The 16,743-nt window shown below is 40.6% G+C and overlaps 1 protein-coding gene and 1 long non-coding RNA gene across 9 annotated transcripts in view; one reads left to right on the forward strand and one right to left on the reverse strand.

The window, feature by feature from the left end:
- The window catches only part of VTI1A (vesicle transport through interaction with t-SNAREs 1A), a 419,756-nt gene that overhangs the window by 333,022 nt on the left and 69,991 nt on the right, over positions 1 to 16,743 (forward strand). The window lies entirely within an intron of this gene.
- Positions 1,124 to 16,692, reverse strand: LOC128929336 (uncharacterized). Its single transcript, XR_008475661.2, has 3 exons — positions 16,548 to 16,692; positions 3,182 to 3,301; positions 1,124 to 1,259 (listed from the first exon to the last, which is right to left on the reverse strand). It is a non-coding gene; the product is annotated as an uncharacterized LOC128929336 (long non-coding RNA).

Below are 16,743 nucleotides of genomic sequence, written 5' to 3' on the forward strand. Positions count from 1 at the left end.
CCGGATACAAGATGGTTATGAGCAGAGAGATTGTCTCACAGCTGCTGTCTGACATCCATCCGTCTATCCGGCTGCCCATCTGCATGAGGTGCCAGCCAGTGGCATCATCCTACCTCCTCATACCCCAGATATATTCAACATAAACCATCTAAATGGAAGAAGCCGCATTATTATAATTTTCTCACTCCCAAATCTTGAGTTAGGCTGACTTTTTTTTTTTTTTTTTTTTAGACGGAGGCTTGCCTCTGTCCTCCAGGTTGGAATACAGTGGCAAGATCCTGGGTCACTGCAACATCTGCCTCCCAGGTTCAAGCTGTTCTCCTGCCTCATCCTCCCGAGTAGCTGTGACTACAGGCATGCAATACCACACCTGGCTAATTTTCGTATTTTTAGTAGACAAGGTTTCGCCATGTTGGCCAGACTGGTCTTGAATTCCTGACCTCAGGCGATCCACCCGCCTCAGTGTGAGCCACTGCATCTGGCCAGGCTGACTTAATTTTAAAAGCCATTTTCTTAAGGCCTGCTTAGGAAGAGAAACTAAAACTCACATCTTTCAAAGCTTTTTAATTGGTAGAAGTTCACTACTCCGACTTTTACATATCCAATGATTCGTTTTTTTAATTAAAGAAAGTAAAATCAAAATCTGTGTCAATTCCTGTCACTCTTTTGCCTTTTAAAGAATCCTCATGGATTCTGTTTCTATACATGGAGGACCAGAAAATAAAAGAGACAAGTTCCCAGATGTGGCTAGTGCTGATCTCCCTCCCAGCCTTCCAGGCTTGCCTTGTCTGGTGCTGTCTGAATTACTGCAGTGGTGTTCGATTTCTCAGACCCACCATAGAAAGTTCCAGGACCTTATACCCACAATTCAGGTGCTAAATTGACACCGACAAATCAGTGCCATCTCCTCAGGTGGGAGGGTGGAGATAGCCACAGAGTAGCCTTGGTTTATCCTTTGAGTCTGACATAGAGCGCTGGGGGGCAAGACCATCTCTGGGGCCAGAAAGTGAAAACAAGACTTCACCAAAAAGGATTTTATTCTGAATGTAAAACCTCTCCATAGAGATGCCTTCCCCATAGTCCTTGGTGATCATCTCATTTTAATTCCATGCCTGACATTCATCCATCAGATGCAGAACTCATTGGCAGGGAAAGGGATGAGAGGCCTTCATATCCTGGACATGGTGGTGTTCATCCTCTGGCTTCTTCATTAAGGAAGTGCTACGGTGAATCTCAGTTCTGCCCATGTCGTCATTTAACTTTCACAGAAGCAAACACAAAGTATTGGTGACAACAAGTTCCATAATAGCTTTATGGAGCTCACATTCCTCTAGAAAGTGGCCTTTCTGATCTATGAGTTGGAATTAACACTGACCTGAATAAATATCACCTCATTTTTAGCTTAATACCAAAGCCATCATCTCCATGTTATTGAACTGAAGAACCTTAGAATGGCTTCAGGAAAGGCTGGTGACTCTGTGCACTGGCTAAAGTTCTGCCAAGACCATTCACCATTGTTACCCCAGTTGTCCCCGTGATAAGAGATGGCCATTGCGAATTATGCCCAAATGTCACCACGTGAACTGAACCGATTACCCACAAATAACCACATCCTTGTGTAGAAACAGAATAAACACCATCTAGACTGAGTGCACATCTTTCATAAAATGTTGTATTTTTTAAAAGAATTTAATTATTCTGTACAGGACCAAGAGCTTTTCACTCCTGTTTTACTGGAAAAAAAAAAAATCTTTGGCAAATCTATGGAAAAAGGTAAAGCTTAAGAGGGTTTTAAAAAATTCCTTGCAAGGATGAATCACTTTAATGAAAGCTTCAGAAGCATGGAGCCGTTCCATCAGGTAGCCATCCTCCAGGAAAAACATTTTTATTTTAGTTTAGTCAATACTAACATACAACATATGGCCAAAGGTAGACTGCCTCCTTGCTCTACTGGGAGACATAAATAGCTTTCTTATCAGACGTTTTTTTGTCTGAATGAAGAAAGTCCTGTCCAGTCTGCTTAGGTTCAGCTCTGTGATCCAAGAAGTTTTCGACATATCAAGATGACCTAAGAGTTGATAAGCCTTGGCACAGGAAAGAAATATGCAAGAGAATTTCAGAAACTGAATGATATGTTTTCCTAAAAGAAGGAAACAAAATAAGAATAATAATCGAAAGAGGTTTGTTGAATATTTTCAAATTCTTAAAGAAGACGTTTCTGTTTAGGTGGCTGTGGAAATCTCACGTTTGCTTTATCACCGCTTGGAAAGGGACAAGAGAAAGAAATACCGAGGGGCACACATACCCGCAGTTCTTTTGAGTGAAATTACCAAACATTTCATCTCGAGATTTCCAAGAGGAGAGGCCAGATATTTTCAGTCATATGCACTCTTTAAGGGTCAGAAAGAGTCGGAATCAACTCAGATGGAATAAACATGGGGATAAGCAGCTGAAAATAATAGCTTTATGTATTTACTAGATGCTAAGAAGTCGAAGGAAGTGGTGTGTGAGCTTGTGAAACAGTGGCTGCCAGCTTTATCTTTTTAAGAGGAGACTAGATTTTGACACAGAGATAAGGAAGGCCGGAACAAACAGTGATCTCTTAAACTGCTACCCATAAAATCGGTTTGTTGTGAATATATCTATATGAGAGATTGTCCTCTCTTTTTCACCTATGGGTCAGGTCATTCTAAGCTGTTATATACTCATGATGCCAAAGGTGTAGGCGCTGGACTTACGTTCAGCTATTTCCTGATCATCTGGGCTTGAATTTAATGTCCTTGGTCTGTTAGCACATGCTCACCCCACTATTCAAAAAAATGACCATCTCGGTACAGAGTTTTTTGGCAATCAAATCTGCTTCAGCATCTCCAGTCAACATACATTTTTCCTCATTTTGTATTTCCTTGTTTCTGGCATTTTATGGATTAGAATAATCCAAAAATAGCCATCAAAAAGACTACTCCCATAAACAGGTAAGATTGGCGAGAGAAAAAAATTATTTTTCAACATTATTATTAAGTAGAAGCTCTCATGCTCTGTAGAGCCACATTCCCCCATTTACAATGTGCTGTTGAGGCTGAGAACTTCTTTAGACTTTCTCATAGATTATTTTTATGTTACAAGCTATTTGTTACTTACTCAGTTCTGAGTTACTGAGGTTGTTTAATTCGAAACTTACTTTATGGCCGAGCACAGTGTCTCACACCTGTAATCCCAGCACTTTGGGAGGCTAAGGCAGGAGGATCACTTGAGGCCAGGCATTTGAGACCAGTCTGGGCAACCTAGCAGGACTCCGTTTCTGGGAAAAGAAAAAAAAGGGCAAAAATTAGCCCAGTATGGTAGCATGTGCCTATAATTTCTGCTACTTGGAAGGCTGAAGCAGAAGGATGGCTTGTGCCCAGGAGTTCACGGTTGCAGTAAGCTATGATCACGTCACTGCACTCCAGCCTAGGAAACAGAACAAGATCCTGTCTCTTAAAAAAAAAAAAAAAAAAAAAAAAAGGAAAATAAAGTAACCTACCTATATGCCTAGAATTTGGATAATTGGAAACCTGGGTAGCACCATGATCTTGGTGGAAAAGGCATTGAGCGATTTCACTTGGCGTTTGCTCAAATCAGGCACATTATGTCAGAATCAAACTTTTAAGCCTTTGAAAACAAAATGTAAAAATAAGCCCATTTTTCTCCTTTGCTTCTTGCAGAAAGTGTTTTCAGTGGAGGTTTTCTAAAATTATAATTGACCACGTGCCGTCTCATGTCCCAGGAACTAGAGTAAGAGTTCAATATGCATAATCTCATTTAACCCTCGTCTTAACCTTATTGACTATGCATTGTTGTTCCCATTGTATAGATTAGGAAGCTAAATATCAGTAAGATTAGCATGTGGCTTTCTGAATGGCTAATAGAAACAAAATCCTTATTATGGTCCACAGGCTGGCAGGATTCCATCTCTGTTTCCTCTGAGGCTTGACTCCCGCCCATCATTCTCCTCCCGGCCTTTTCCTTCCCGAGCACACCAGCATGCTCTACAGATGAAGGGCCTTTGCACATGCCTTACCACCTGCCTGGAATCCTTTTCTCATTCCCACTCACCCCTCCCACTTTACTTTTTAACCTAGACCATCCTTCAGATCTCAATTCAACATCATCACCACCTTTGGGACACCATCTCTGGGTCTCTAGACAAGCTCAGTCCTATGGCAGCCTCAGAGGTGCAGCTGTCAACCTTTAAGGCATGCCGTCCGCCCCAGGTGTTAGTACCCTCAGGGACACATGTCGGCATAAGAGCCAGGCCATGCTCTTCCCAGGCAGCCCCCAGCTATTGACCGGTTGCAGTGTGTGGTCCTGAGGCTAGGCAGTTTCTGCCCAATGTGGGATTCCTCTCCGGGGCTGTCTGTCTTGGCTCCAGATCTCCTCACTAGGTTGGTTAAGACTTGGTCAGTTCTGGCTGGGCACAGTGGCTCACACCTGTGATCCCAGAACTTTGGGAGGTTGAGGCAGGTAGATCACTTGAGGTCAGGAGTTTGAGACCAGCCTGGCCAACATGGTGAAACCCCACCTCTACTAAAAATACAAAAATTGACAGGGCATCGTGGTGCATGCCTGTAGTCCCAGCTACTTGGGAGGCTGAGGCAGGAGAATGGCTTGAACCCAGGAGGTGGAAGTCAGGAGACAATAATGTACCACTGCACTCCCTCCTGGACAACAGAGTGAAACTCTGTCTAAAAAAATAATTAAATAAGACTTTGTCAGTTTTGCGGTATGGTCTGAGGCTCTTCCTGCCCAATTCTGCTTCCTCCCCTTTTATCTGCTACAGGTATCACTCCCAGCAAACCTCTTGCACACCTAACTCCTTCCAGCATCTCCTTTCCTAGAAGACCCGTTGACTAACACAAGTCCCCTCTTCTAGATGCTCCCCAAATCATATCACCTTCTTTTGTGTAGCGATGACCACAGTTGGAAATTCTATACTGTGTGCGTGTTATTTGGCTAAGACCTCGAAGCTCCATGAGGACAGGGACCCAGTTTTGCTCATCATTGCACCCCCAGACTGGAGCCAGATCATTTCCCACAGAGCCCCTCTGATACTTGCTTGACTCTGTGTGTCCGGGGCCATTTCACTGGCTGTCGCAGTTGCATGCTGGGGTTTTCAAAGCAGCTCTGAGAGGGGAACACTAAAACCTCACGCCGACTTGGAGGCCGCACTGGAAAAGGATGTTGCAATGATGCTTGGATCAGTCCAGCGTTAAGGCCCTTTGGCTTCTTTCTCGGCATGGAAGTGTATGCTCTTTCTCCTTGAGGAGAAGATAGGACCTTAGCAGCGTTTCCAAGGCCTTCTGAGTGAAAACAGCTGTATCCGATTTTTCCCGTCGCGGCACATTAGTGAAGTCCGGCTAAAGAGCAGCTTGTAGTTGACAAGACTCTCATCAGAAGGTGTCACTGCCATCAGCTGGAATTACAGTGGGGCCGTTCGAGCTGGTGTCCTAGCCAGATGCCAGTCTGGGTAATTACATTTGGTCTACCTAGATTCCCTCCGGACTTCTCATCGGACACAGTATTCTTCATCTCTGTCCTGAACTGCTATGGAGTGTTTGCTAAGAGCCTTTCAGCTGCCATAGTTCATTCCAGAAATGGATACATTCCTGAAGGACTACTTGTCAGGGGGTGTTGTTGGGGGGGCGGAATTCCAGCTTGGAAGATGGCCGGGCTGGCTAGGTGGCCCAAAGGCCCCTTCCCCTTCTAATTCCAATTCTGTGATTCAGTGATTATAACTCAAAATCTAGTGTTCATGGAACTGCTGAGAGCCTCATAAATGAAAATACCATCAGATCGAAAGTGCAGAATTGGTAGGAAAGATGTTCAAATACACACACACACACACACACACACACCCCAAAAAAAGTAGACACAAATCTGGACATCCCTGGGACCCAGAAACAGTCACAGTTACATATCCTCTCTCAGGGTGATTCTGCAGTCATAATTAAGTGAAGACAAAAACGTATATACATTGAATGAAAGGCATGTAATCTTTGGGATAATTCTGATGTAATTAACACAGCAGAGCTGCATTAAGGCCAATGTGCAATGAGTGGAATTTTCCAACATTGATTAAAGCAGACTGGAAGAGAACTGAGTCTTTGTCTGAAAGCTGCCAAATGAAAACAACTTTGGGATATTTAAATTCAGGTTGGAAATTGGTTTGGGTAAGGAATATTTAAACCACAGCTGTTCAAGGGCTAAAAACATATGAGTGTATGTGCATGCACGCGTGCACATGCACACACACACACACACACGCTGCCTCCTCTGAAAACAAGTTAGCTAAAGGTGTACATTCCTTCTAGGTTCTCATGATCAACAGATGTAAATGTTCACAGTGTTCAGATGAATTATGGACCCTAATGAGATTTCAATGCTGAGCAAACAATAAAAATTTATGCATTGCATAGTTGCCGTGGCCTTTGGCTCCATGGCTAGTGTTCTACCTTTTCAACAGCTTCAGTAATATAATATCCAGCTGGCTTTGGAGGTAAGGAAAATTCGAAGGGAGAATTGAAATTGTGAGAAATGATTTGATGGATTACTTTGTCAGAGTAATGCATGGCCTTGGCATAATTACCGTGGCCACCTTAACCCTGGAGGCAGGTGGTGACAAAGGCCTGCAGGGCCTAGGTGCGGAGCCCGATTCCAGCATGTGCTGCTGGCTCTCCTGGTCCCCAGAGTCCTCCCTGGAGTCCGTGGAGTCTAGGCGCTCCTGAACAAATGCCGAACAAGCACATTCCTGTCCTACTCCAACAAGCAAGAAGGACAGCCGAAGGGCTGCCTTCTCCCGAGAACTGTCATCCGTGTCAGAGTGAAAGGAAGGAAACAAAAGGCAGACCAACCTTGAAGCAAAATGGGGTGAAGACAGGGAAAAGGATGAATAATATCTTTTAAAGCAGAACATTTAAACACACATGACGGACACAGGCACACTCATCTTTTTTTTCTCTTCTCCTCATGTTTTTTTATCAGCTCAGACCTTGAACTTAACGCATGTCTGCCTTGTACTTTATAACGTTCAAATCTTAACGTGATTAATAGCAGATTCCCCGTGTGTACGTGTCAGAGACCACATCTGTAGCAAATCTGCCAGTATATTCCTTACACTAGTTTTACTCTGGAGCCATAAAGTAATTCCTGTTTTGTGAATGAGAATAAACCTATTATGCACTAATATAGCTACACCCAGCATCTGCTTTTCGGGGGGAAAAAAAAGTTGCCTATATGATAGGGCAGCTCAAATTTCAGTGTTCTGAAGTGCTTTTCAGTGTGGCCAGCAGTGAGAAACCACTCCCGCCTGTTCCTTGCTTTTATTATGATAACACAAATATATTTGCAGAATGTTGACAAACTCATTTGGCGTAAACAGAGTAGTCTTAATTGTAAGTTCTAATGTTTTAATGCTAAATTGGGCGATAAGTCAATGTTTCAGTTTGGCACAGTCAACCACACGTTTTCCAGATATAGCCTTTGACACTTTTTAAAGCAAGTCAGTGGTGTACTTAGGCTGTTCACAAAAGGCTTCATTCTTGTCTACAAATGGCAAACCTCCCCTTCATCCCAGAGTGCCCAATTCAAGTGAGGTTGGAGAAAAATAGATACTTCTCCTGTTTTAAGGCACTTCTCCAACTGTTATGCTAGTCAAAATGAAAAAAGTTTGGAGTATATGGGGAAAGCATGCCTAAGAAAGGTTATCTTGATTTTCATTTAACACACCCTCCCACTGACTTTTTAAAAGGTCCATCGTACATATTTCTGCGTAGCTGAAAACACAGATTCCACCCTGGAGAGATCTCAGGGCTGTTCATGTTACACTCTGAAGCCATGTGTTTTCACATCATGGCAAAACTCAAGATGTAGGCAGATCCCTTGGCCCCTGTTGGCTTTGGATTTTAGTCTTTTCATTGTTCTCTACTGTAAACTTATACAGAAAAAGACCTCCACGCCCCTGAATATAAGCGCAGCCAGTAATGTTTTCCCACACATGCCAGTGGTGTAGCTGAGCAGGACCCCAGAATGGTGGGAAAGGAAAGGAAGTGGGGGCAGAGGTCCATGAAGGCTGTAGATGTGAACAAGGGGCTCACTGGGCTCCCCAAAAGCCTTCCTGGAGGCAGCCATTCCTTAAGAATCTTTGTCAGAAGAATGACCACAGGCAATTCAGAGGAGTCCCTCCCCAGTGAAGGCAGCTCTGGCACTTGTAAGACCCTGCTACGAAGCCATACGAGGGGCTTTAGTTTTATGCTCCGCTGTATACACCTTTTTTTGGATATATAATTTGCAAATATTTTTCCCCACTCTGTGGCTTGTCTCTTTATTTTCTTAGTGGGGAATTTTGAAAACCAAAAGCTTTTAATTTTAATGAAAATGTATCAATTTTTAATTTTATGGATCCTGCTTGTAGTGGTTTACCTAAAAATCTTTGCCCCAAGATCAGAAAGATTTGACTTCTGTGTTTTCTTCTAGAAGCTTTATAGTCTAGCCTTTGCATTTAGGACTGTGTCCCATTTTAAATTTTTGTATATAGTGTAAGGTTATGGTCTATGCTCATTTTTTTAAATATGGGTATCCAGTTCTCCTATTAAACTGCCTCTGATCCTTTCTCAAAAATTGACTGTAAATATAAATGTTTATTTCTGGAATTTCTGTTTTGTTCCATTGATCTGCGTCTTCCTACCACCCATACTATTATTCTGTCTTGATTACAGTAGCTTCATAGTAAATTTGAAATCAGGTGGGATAAGTCTTCCAACTTTGTTCTTTTCAAACTCGTTTTTATACATTCCAGTTCTAGTTGTTTCATTTACGAATTCCTATTTCCATTTCACCCCCTGCCAAAAATGCTTGCTGGCATTTTAATAAGGATTGCATTGGATTGTCATCTTAACAATATTGAATCATCCAATTCATGAATGGAATTGTTGCTCATTTATTTAGATCTTAAATTTTTTTTTTTTTTTTTTTTTGAGACGGAGTTTCGCTCTTGTTACCCAGGCTGGAGTGCAATGGCGCAATCTCGGCTCACCACAACCTCCGCCTCCTGGGTTCAGGCAATTCTCCTGCCTCAGCCTCCTGAATAGCTGGGATTACAGGCACGCGCCACCATGCCCAGCTAATTTTTTGTATCATTAATAGAGACGGGGTTTCACGATGTTGACCAGGATAGTCTCCATATCTTGACCTCGTGATCCACCCGCCTCGGCCTCCCAAAGTGCTGGGATTACAGGCTTGAGCCTGCGCGCCTGGCCTAGATCTTTAATTTTTAAAGTTGTATTTGTAGATTTCAGAGTACAGGTCTCATTTTGTTAAAGTTGTTTCCAAGTTTGCCATTCTTTTTTGATGCTATTATGAATTACACTGTTTTCTTAATTTTATTTGCGGACTATTTGTGACTATAGCAATACACTTGATTTTTGTATGTTCTCGTCTTGTGTCCTTGCTAAATTTGTGTGTAGTTCTAATAGTATTTTGTAGATCTCTTAGGATTTTATACATACAGAATCGTGTCAGTTGTGAATGACAACAATTTTCCTTCTTCCTTTCCAATCTGGATGCCTTTTGTTTTTAATTTTTAAATGCCAGATTGTACTGGCTAGAAGTTCAAGTACAATTTTGAACAGCAGTGGTAAGAGCAGACATTTTTGCCCTACCCCCAATCAGAAAGAAAGTCTTTAGTCTTTCACCATTAAGTATGATATTAGCTGCAGGTTTGTCATAGATGCTCTTTATTGAGTTGAAAAAGTCTCCTTTTATTCCAAGTTTGTTGTGAGTTTCTATCATGAGTAGGTGTTACATTTTGCCAAGTGTTTTTTCTGTGTCTAATGAGATGATTATGTGGTTTTTGTTCTTGATTCTATCAATGTCATGTGTTACATTAAGATTTTCAAATGTTAAATCAACCTTGCATTTCTGAGATAAGTCCCACTTGGTCATGATATTCAAACCTTATTATGTTACTGGATTCAGTTTAATAATATTTTGTAAAGAATTTTGGGCCAGGCACGGTGGCTCAAGCCTGTAATCCCAGCACTTTGGGAGGCCGAGGCGAGTGGATCACGAGGTCAAGAGATCGAGACCATCCTGGTCGACATGGTGAAACCCCGTCTCTACTAAAAAATACAAAAAAAAAATTAGCTGGGCATGGTGGTGCGTGTCTGTAATCCCAGCTACTCAGGAGGCTGAGGTAGGAGAATTGCCTGAACCCAGGAGGCGGAGGTTGTGGTGAGCCGAGGTCGCGCCATTGCACTCCAGCCTGGGTAACAAGAGCGAAACTCCGTCTCAAAAAAAAAAAAAAAAAAAATTTTTATGGCTGTGTTTATGAAGAATATTCTTGTAACATTTTTGTTTAACTTTTGTATCCGGGTGATACTGGTCTCATAGAACAAGTTGGCATATTCTCTCCATTATTTTCTAAGAGAGTTTGTGTAGAAACAGTATTCTTTCTTGCATAAATTATGATATAATTCATTATTTAAGCCACCCGGTACTGGACTTTTCTTTTTGGGAAGATTTTAATTTACTAATGCAAAGTATTTGCTAGTCATAGGTCTATTTAGGTATTCTATGTTTTCTTGGGTCAGCATTGGTAATGTGTATATTTCTATGAATTTTTCCATTTTACCTAAATTATCTGATTTGTTTGCATAACATTGTTCAGAATATTCTCTTGCAATCCTTTCATTTTTGTTAAGTACTAATGTTCTTCTTTCATTCCTGTTGTGGGTAATTTGGATCTTCTTCCCTTTTTTCTTTGTCATTCTAGCTAAAAGTTTATCAGTTTTGCTGATCTTTTGAAGAGCCAACTTCTGGTTTCATTAATTTTTCTCTCTTATTTTGTACTTTCTAATGTATTAATCCTGCTCTAACCCTTACTTCTTTTTATTGCTTTTGTCGGGTTTGATTTACTCTGTTTTTAATTCTTAATGTGGCAGCTTAGAGCATTTCTTGAGACTTGAGGCCTTTCCCTTTTCCCTAACTCAGCAAATAAATTTCTCTCTAAGCTCTGCTTTCATTGCGTCCTACAAATAGTGATAATTATGGTTTGTTTTTCATTCATTGTAAAATATTTTAAAATTTCCATTGTGATTTTTTTCGATTCATGCATTCTTTAAAAAATGTGTTACTTAATTATCTAATACTTATGACTTACCAAATTTATTTCTTTCTTTTCTTTCTTTCTTTCTTTCTTTCTTTCTTTCTTTCTTTCTCTCTTTCTTTCTTTCTTTCCTTTTCTTTTCTTTCTTTCATTTTATTTTTTTGAGATGGAGTCTCGCTCTGATGCCCAGCCGGGCTGGAGTGCAGTGGCACAATCTTTGCTCATTGCAGCCTCCACCTCCTGTGTTCAAGTGATTCTCCTGCCTCAGCTTCCCCAGTAGCTGGGATTACAGGCACACAACACCACACCCTGTTAATTTTTGTATTATTAGTAGAGATGGGATTTCACTACATTGGCCAGGTTGGTCTCAAACTCCTGACCTCAAGTGATCCACCTGCCTCAGCCTCCCAAAGTTCTGTGATTACAGGCGTGAGTCATCGCCCATGGCCACCAAATTAACTTCTATTATTGATTTCTAATTTAGTGTTGTGATTAGAGAACATTTTTTTATTATTTCAATGTTTTTAATAATAAATTATTAGGACTTGTTTTATGGCCTATGTATGGTCTATGCATGTTCTATAAATATTGATTTCTATATCTAGTCTATCTATAGCCTTACTGATTTTCTGTCTAGTTGTTCTATCAATTATTGAGAATAGGGTATTGAAATCTCCAAGTATAGTTGTTGAACTTTCTATTCTCCTTTTGTCTATCAGCTTTTACTTCATGTATTTCAAGACTTGGTTATTAGCTGTGTATATTTATAATCATTATATCTTCTTGATGCATTGATTCTTTTCTATTTGTGAAAGCTCCTTCTTTGTCCCTAGGACTACTTCTTGTCTTAAAAGCCATGTGTCTTAAAAGCCATGTGTCTTAAGGGGCTCACTCTAGCCCCTTATAGGTACTGTTTGCATATATTTTTTTCATCTTTTAACTTTCAACCTCTATGTGCTTTTCAATCTGACATGTGTCTCTTACAGACAGGATAAAGTTGGGCCTTCTATATCCAGTCTAACAATCTCAGCTGTTTGATTGGAGTGTTTAGTCCTTTCACATTTACTTGTTATCATTTAGTCCATTAACATTTAACATGAGATTTTTTTTGTCCTGTTGAATTTATTTCTGCCATTTTGCTATTTGTTTTCAATATTCCTTGTGTCTTTTTTCTTACTGTTTCTTCTTTTCTGCTTTCTTTTTAAAAATATATTTTTGTGTGCCATTTTAATTCATGTATTTTTAATTACATTTTTAAATGTTCTCAGTCTTTGCTCTGAGAATTATATCTTCTAACTTTTCATAATCTACTTCAGTTTGATACTGACTTAATTCTAATAAAATATAGCAGGGTTATTTCATTATAACAATTTCCTCCCTCTTCCTTGGATATGTACAGATATGACTATGATTACCATGTCTACACATGATATAAAACCAACAATACAAAATTATAATGAGTGCTATGCAATCTAAGTGTTTTTAAAGAAATTAAGGGAAGAGAAAAAAATGTATATATTTATAGTCTTTTATATTTGCCTATATATTTACCATTTCCAGTGTTCTTATTTCTTTCTGTGAATTTGAGTTACCATCTGGCATAATTTCTTTTAGCCTAAAGGACTTTATTTACTATTTCTCATATAGCAAGTCTACTAACAAAACATTCTCTTCTTATTTGTTAATCTAGAAAGGTCTTTATGTCACCTTCACTTTTAGCAGATAGTATTTCTAGATATAGAATTCTTGGTTGATAAGTCCCCCACCTCACCCTTTTGACACCTAAAATACATCATTCCACTGTCTTCTCTTCCATTGTTTCTGTGATAATTCAGCCATTAATCATATTGTTATTTGCCTGTGCATGATGAGTCATTTTCATCTTGCTCCTTTCAAGAGTTTAGCTGTCCGCCATCATTTCTACCAACATATTTATCTGCTATTCACTCTGTCTCCTTTCCTTCTTGGATTCCCATTACACATATGTTGGTATGCTTGACATTGTCACATGGGTCTTTGAAGCCCTGTTCATTTTTCATCAGTCTTTTTGTCATTCTGTTCTTCACATTAGATAATTTCTTTAGACAGATTTTTCAAGTTCACGATTCCTCTTCATTTTATTCACTGTATATTCAACTGTAGGATTTCCATTTGGCTCTTTTTTATAGTTTCTCTTTCTCTGTTGAAGTTTCCTGTTTGTTAAGGTGTTATCATCATAATTTCTTCAGATTCTTTAAGCATAATTTTCTTTAATTCTTTGAACATATTTCTAATAGTTGGTTGGGAGTCTTTGCTAAATCTAACATCAGAGCCACTCAGAGTCAGTTTCTATTGACTACTTTTTTTCCCTGAATATATAGACCACACTTTTTCTTTTTCTTTTTCTTTTTTCTTTTCTTTTTTGGTGGTGGTTATGTCATTTTTTGTTGAAAATGGGACATTCTTAATAATATATTGTAGCAACTCAAGAGTCTAGTATTTTTAAGTAACTTTCCTAAATGTAATCTGTAGAATCTATCTCCCCTGCAGTCTGCTCAGTTTTTGTTTTTTTTTTCCCCCCCACGTCTTATTTTTATTTTATGAGGATGGTTTCCTAGGGGTCGCCCCTTTCTGTGCATAGCTTAGTGATCAGCCAATGATTGGGTAGAGATTGTGTTCAAAAACCTCGAACTTATAAAGCTTCCATCCTCTGCAGCAATGTGTGTGTGGGTTGCAGAGCACATTCAAAGTTCAGCCAGTTCCCAAGACTGCCTGAGCTTTGGCTTCTCACTGGTGTCTCTCGGGTCTTGCCAGCACATTCACATACTTTCCCAGTCCGTAAGAGATGCATTCTATGGCTCTTTCATTTCCAGGATCTCCCCATCACATTTTTGGTCTGTTACCCACCCCAACTGTGACTGTAACTTCAGGCTAGCAGAGCTGTGGGTTTTCACCATTCATTATCCTACCAAGTTTGCTACTTTTATTGACAGTGCTGCTAGGGCCCAGGTTTTACCCTCTGCTCCAAATCAAGTCATCTTCCTCTGGCATCCCCACCCTGGTAAAACCATCATTCTAGCCAACTAAGCTAAGGGGTGAGGTAGGGTTGTTCTTACCCAAAGTTCTGCCAGTTTTCTATGAATAAGCACTTCTCAATTTGTTTTTTGCCTTTGGTCATTATCCAGAGCACTAAAAGAGTTTTGTTTTTGTTTTTTTGTCCATTCTCCAGCTTTATACTTGTTTTGGGGGGAGTAAATGTGCCAACCCCTTTACTCATAGCTGGAAGTCCCCTGGTAGGAGGCTTTTTGCTAGTCTGTAGAATGTGTTTGTAGAAAGCATTTAGGACACCCTTGCAATGAAAGGGTATCCTCATGTTTGTGGGTTTGGGTTTCTACTTCCCAGAATCCCCAAGTCCAAGAGCATTTGGTGCTTGAGGTTCTCCAATATGGCAATAATCAGCTCTGCATGCTCTTGTTTCGTTCCTTCCACCATCAGGGTGTCACTGCCAGGATCCTATCTGCATGTGCTCACATCAGCTTTGAATCCAGGCAGCTCTTGGCCCATTAGCTGACCCAAAGGCAACAGTTGGGACCTGTTTTTGGCAGAACTGTGGAAGAAAAATGCCCTAGTCATCAGCTTGTTTCACTTTCATTTATCTCTGTCATCTGGGAATACAATATAGATAGTATCAGGCATAACAAAAGGTACATTCTGATATTATTTTCAGTTTTTTTGTCTAGACAGGGAAGACTAAGCACTTGGATATCAGAAATACCTACCACAAAAAAAATAAGAAAGACACGCTCAGCAAAAGGCCAGAGGGGGGTAGCACTGCTTGTTCACTTTCTCTCTATATATTCTTTTCTTTAAAAAAAGAAAAAAGTTTAAACCCCACCACCCACTCATCAGGTGATTGGAGACCGTAGTTGTAAAAATGTGCTGCAGGCAGAAGTTCTGAAAAATCCCAGAAAGTGTTGAAAACATCTCTAAACAAGGTATTTTTTCTTCTGCACCTTTCTTGCTAAAGGTCCCAATTGCTGCCAAGAAAACTAGTGAGAATGTTAGCTGCCAAATAAAAAATTTATGACAGTGTTTGGCAAAGGACTATCTCGCTGCTTGTTTTATATATTTCCACAAGGCACTTGAAGGCAGCCGCGTTTTTTCTTCCCCCCACAGCACCCCCTCACTTTGGGTACGTATAACTTACTGATCACTGTTCTGGGTCTGTCCTCTAATAAAAAGCAAACTCCTATAAAGTAGGATTAAACAATATAACTTTTTTTTCCCCCTTCAGTAGCCTCCTAAAATGTGAGGGAAATGCTTTCAAATATGATGTGTTGCATAGAAGGGGCAAAGAGATGCTGGGATTGCTTATTTGGAAGAGACACCTTTATAGGAAAAGGAGTAAGAACCTTTCAATTAAAAACTATAGACTTGGCTGGGCGCGGTGGCTCACACCTGTAATCCCAGCACTTTAGGAGACTGAAGCAGACAGATCATGAGGTTAGGAGTTCGAGACCAGTCTGGCCAACGTAGTGAAACCCTGTCTCTACTAAAAATACAAAAAAAAATTAGCCGGCGTGGTGGTGTGCGCCTGTAATTCCAGCTACTGAGGAGGTTGAGGCAGGAGACTCATGTGAACCCAGGAGGTGGAGGGAGGTTGCAGTGAACCGAGATTTCGCCATTGCACTCCAGCTTGAGTGACAGTGCGAGATATCTCCCAAAACAAACACAAACAAACAGACAAAAAAAAACAAACTTAGTGTTAGACTCTTAGTGTTAGAAGGAGTCTTAAACATCCCCCAGTCCTTATGTGCTCCAACATCTCATGCTTTACAGATCAGGAAATGGGGGCCCAGAAGCAGAACGTGCTCTGCCTAAGGTCACACAGCCTAGCAGCCCACCTGGGACCCGAGCCTGGCTCTCACCTCTGTACCACACTCTTCCCTCACTCAGCACCCTAGCGCAATGCTGCTTTTGTGTGTTGGCATAATCACCCCCCCACACACACCTAGAGCATGTTTTATGAGCATTGGAATTTTGAGTTATTCTCCTTTTTGAAAATTAGAACATTTCCTTCTCCAGAACTCTTCAAAAATCCAACCCATTAAAACCGAGTCAAGATACGGCAGTGATATTACTGAAGTGGTATTGCCAGCCCGTATCTATGAAACCTCCTGGCTGTGTCCGTGAATGTTTACATGAGCCTTTTAAAAGAGGGAAGGGTGGGAACTGTATTTTTAAAAAAACAAAAGTTTTTTTGAACCGAGTTTGGATGTTGATAGTAATAAATATGTAGGCTGCTCAACACACTGAAATATTTTGCCTGCCTGTCTGAGTCTCGGTCTTTTCAAAACGCTTATCAGATTATGCTTTCAGTTGTTAATTGGTGCTGTTTAGCACATATTTCATCATCAATCTCACTTACTCAGAAGCCTGTGATGCACTCTTGTTCCTCGCCTCGCCTGGCTCTGTCACAGGCATCTGCAGTAATTGTCGCACACTCGGTGAAGTAGAAGCACAGGGCTGGGGCAGAGGCTGCCTTTTGCTGCGGCTCTGTTCAGGAAGCGAGTGTTACTTGATATAAAGTGCTGCGGACAGACCAGGAGTAAGCGGATTATTTC

Source organism: Callithrix jacchus, chromosome 12 (assembly GCF_049354715.1).
Source record: "Callithrix jacchus isolate 240 chromosome 12, calJac240_pri, whole genome shotgun sequence".
In the NCBI taxonomy this organism is placed as follows: Eukaryota; Metazoa; Chordata; class Mammalia; order Primates; family Cebidae; genus Callithrix; species Callithrix jacchus.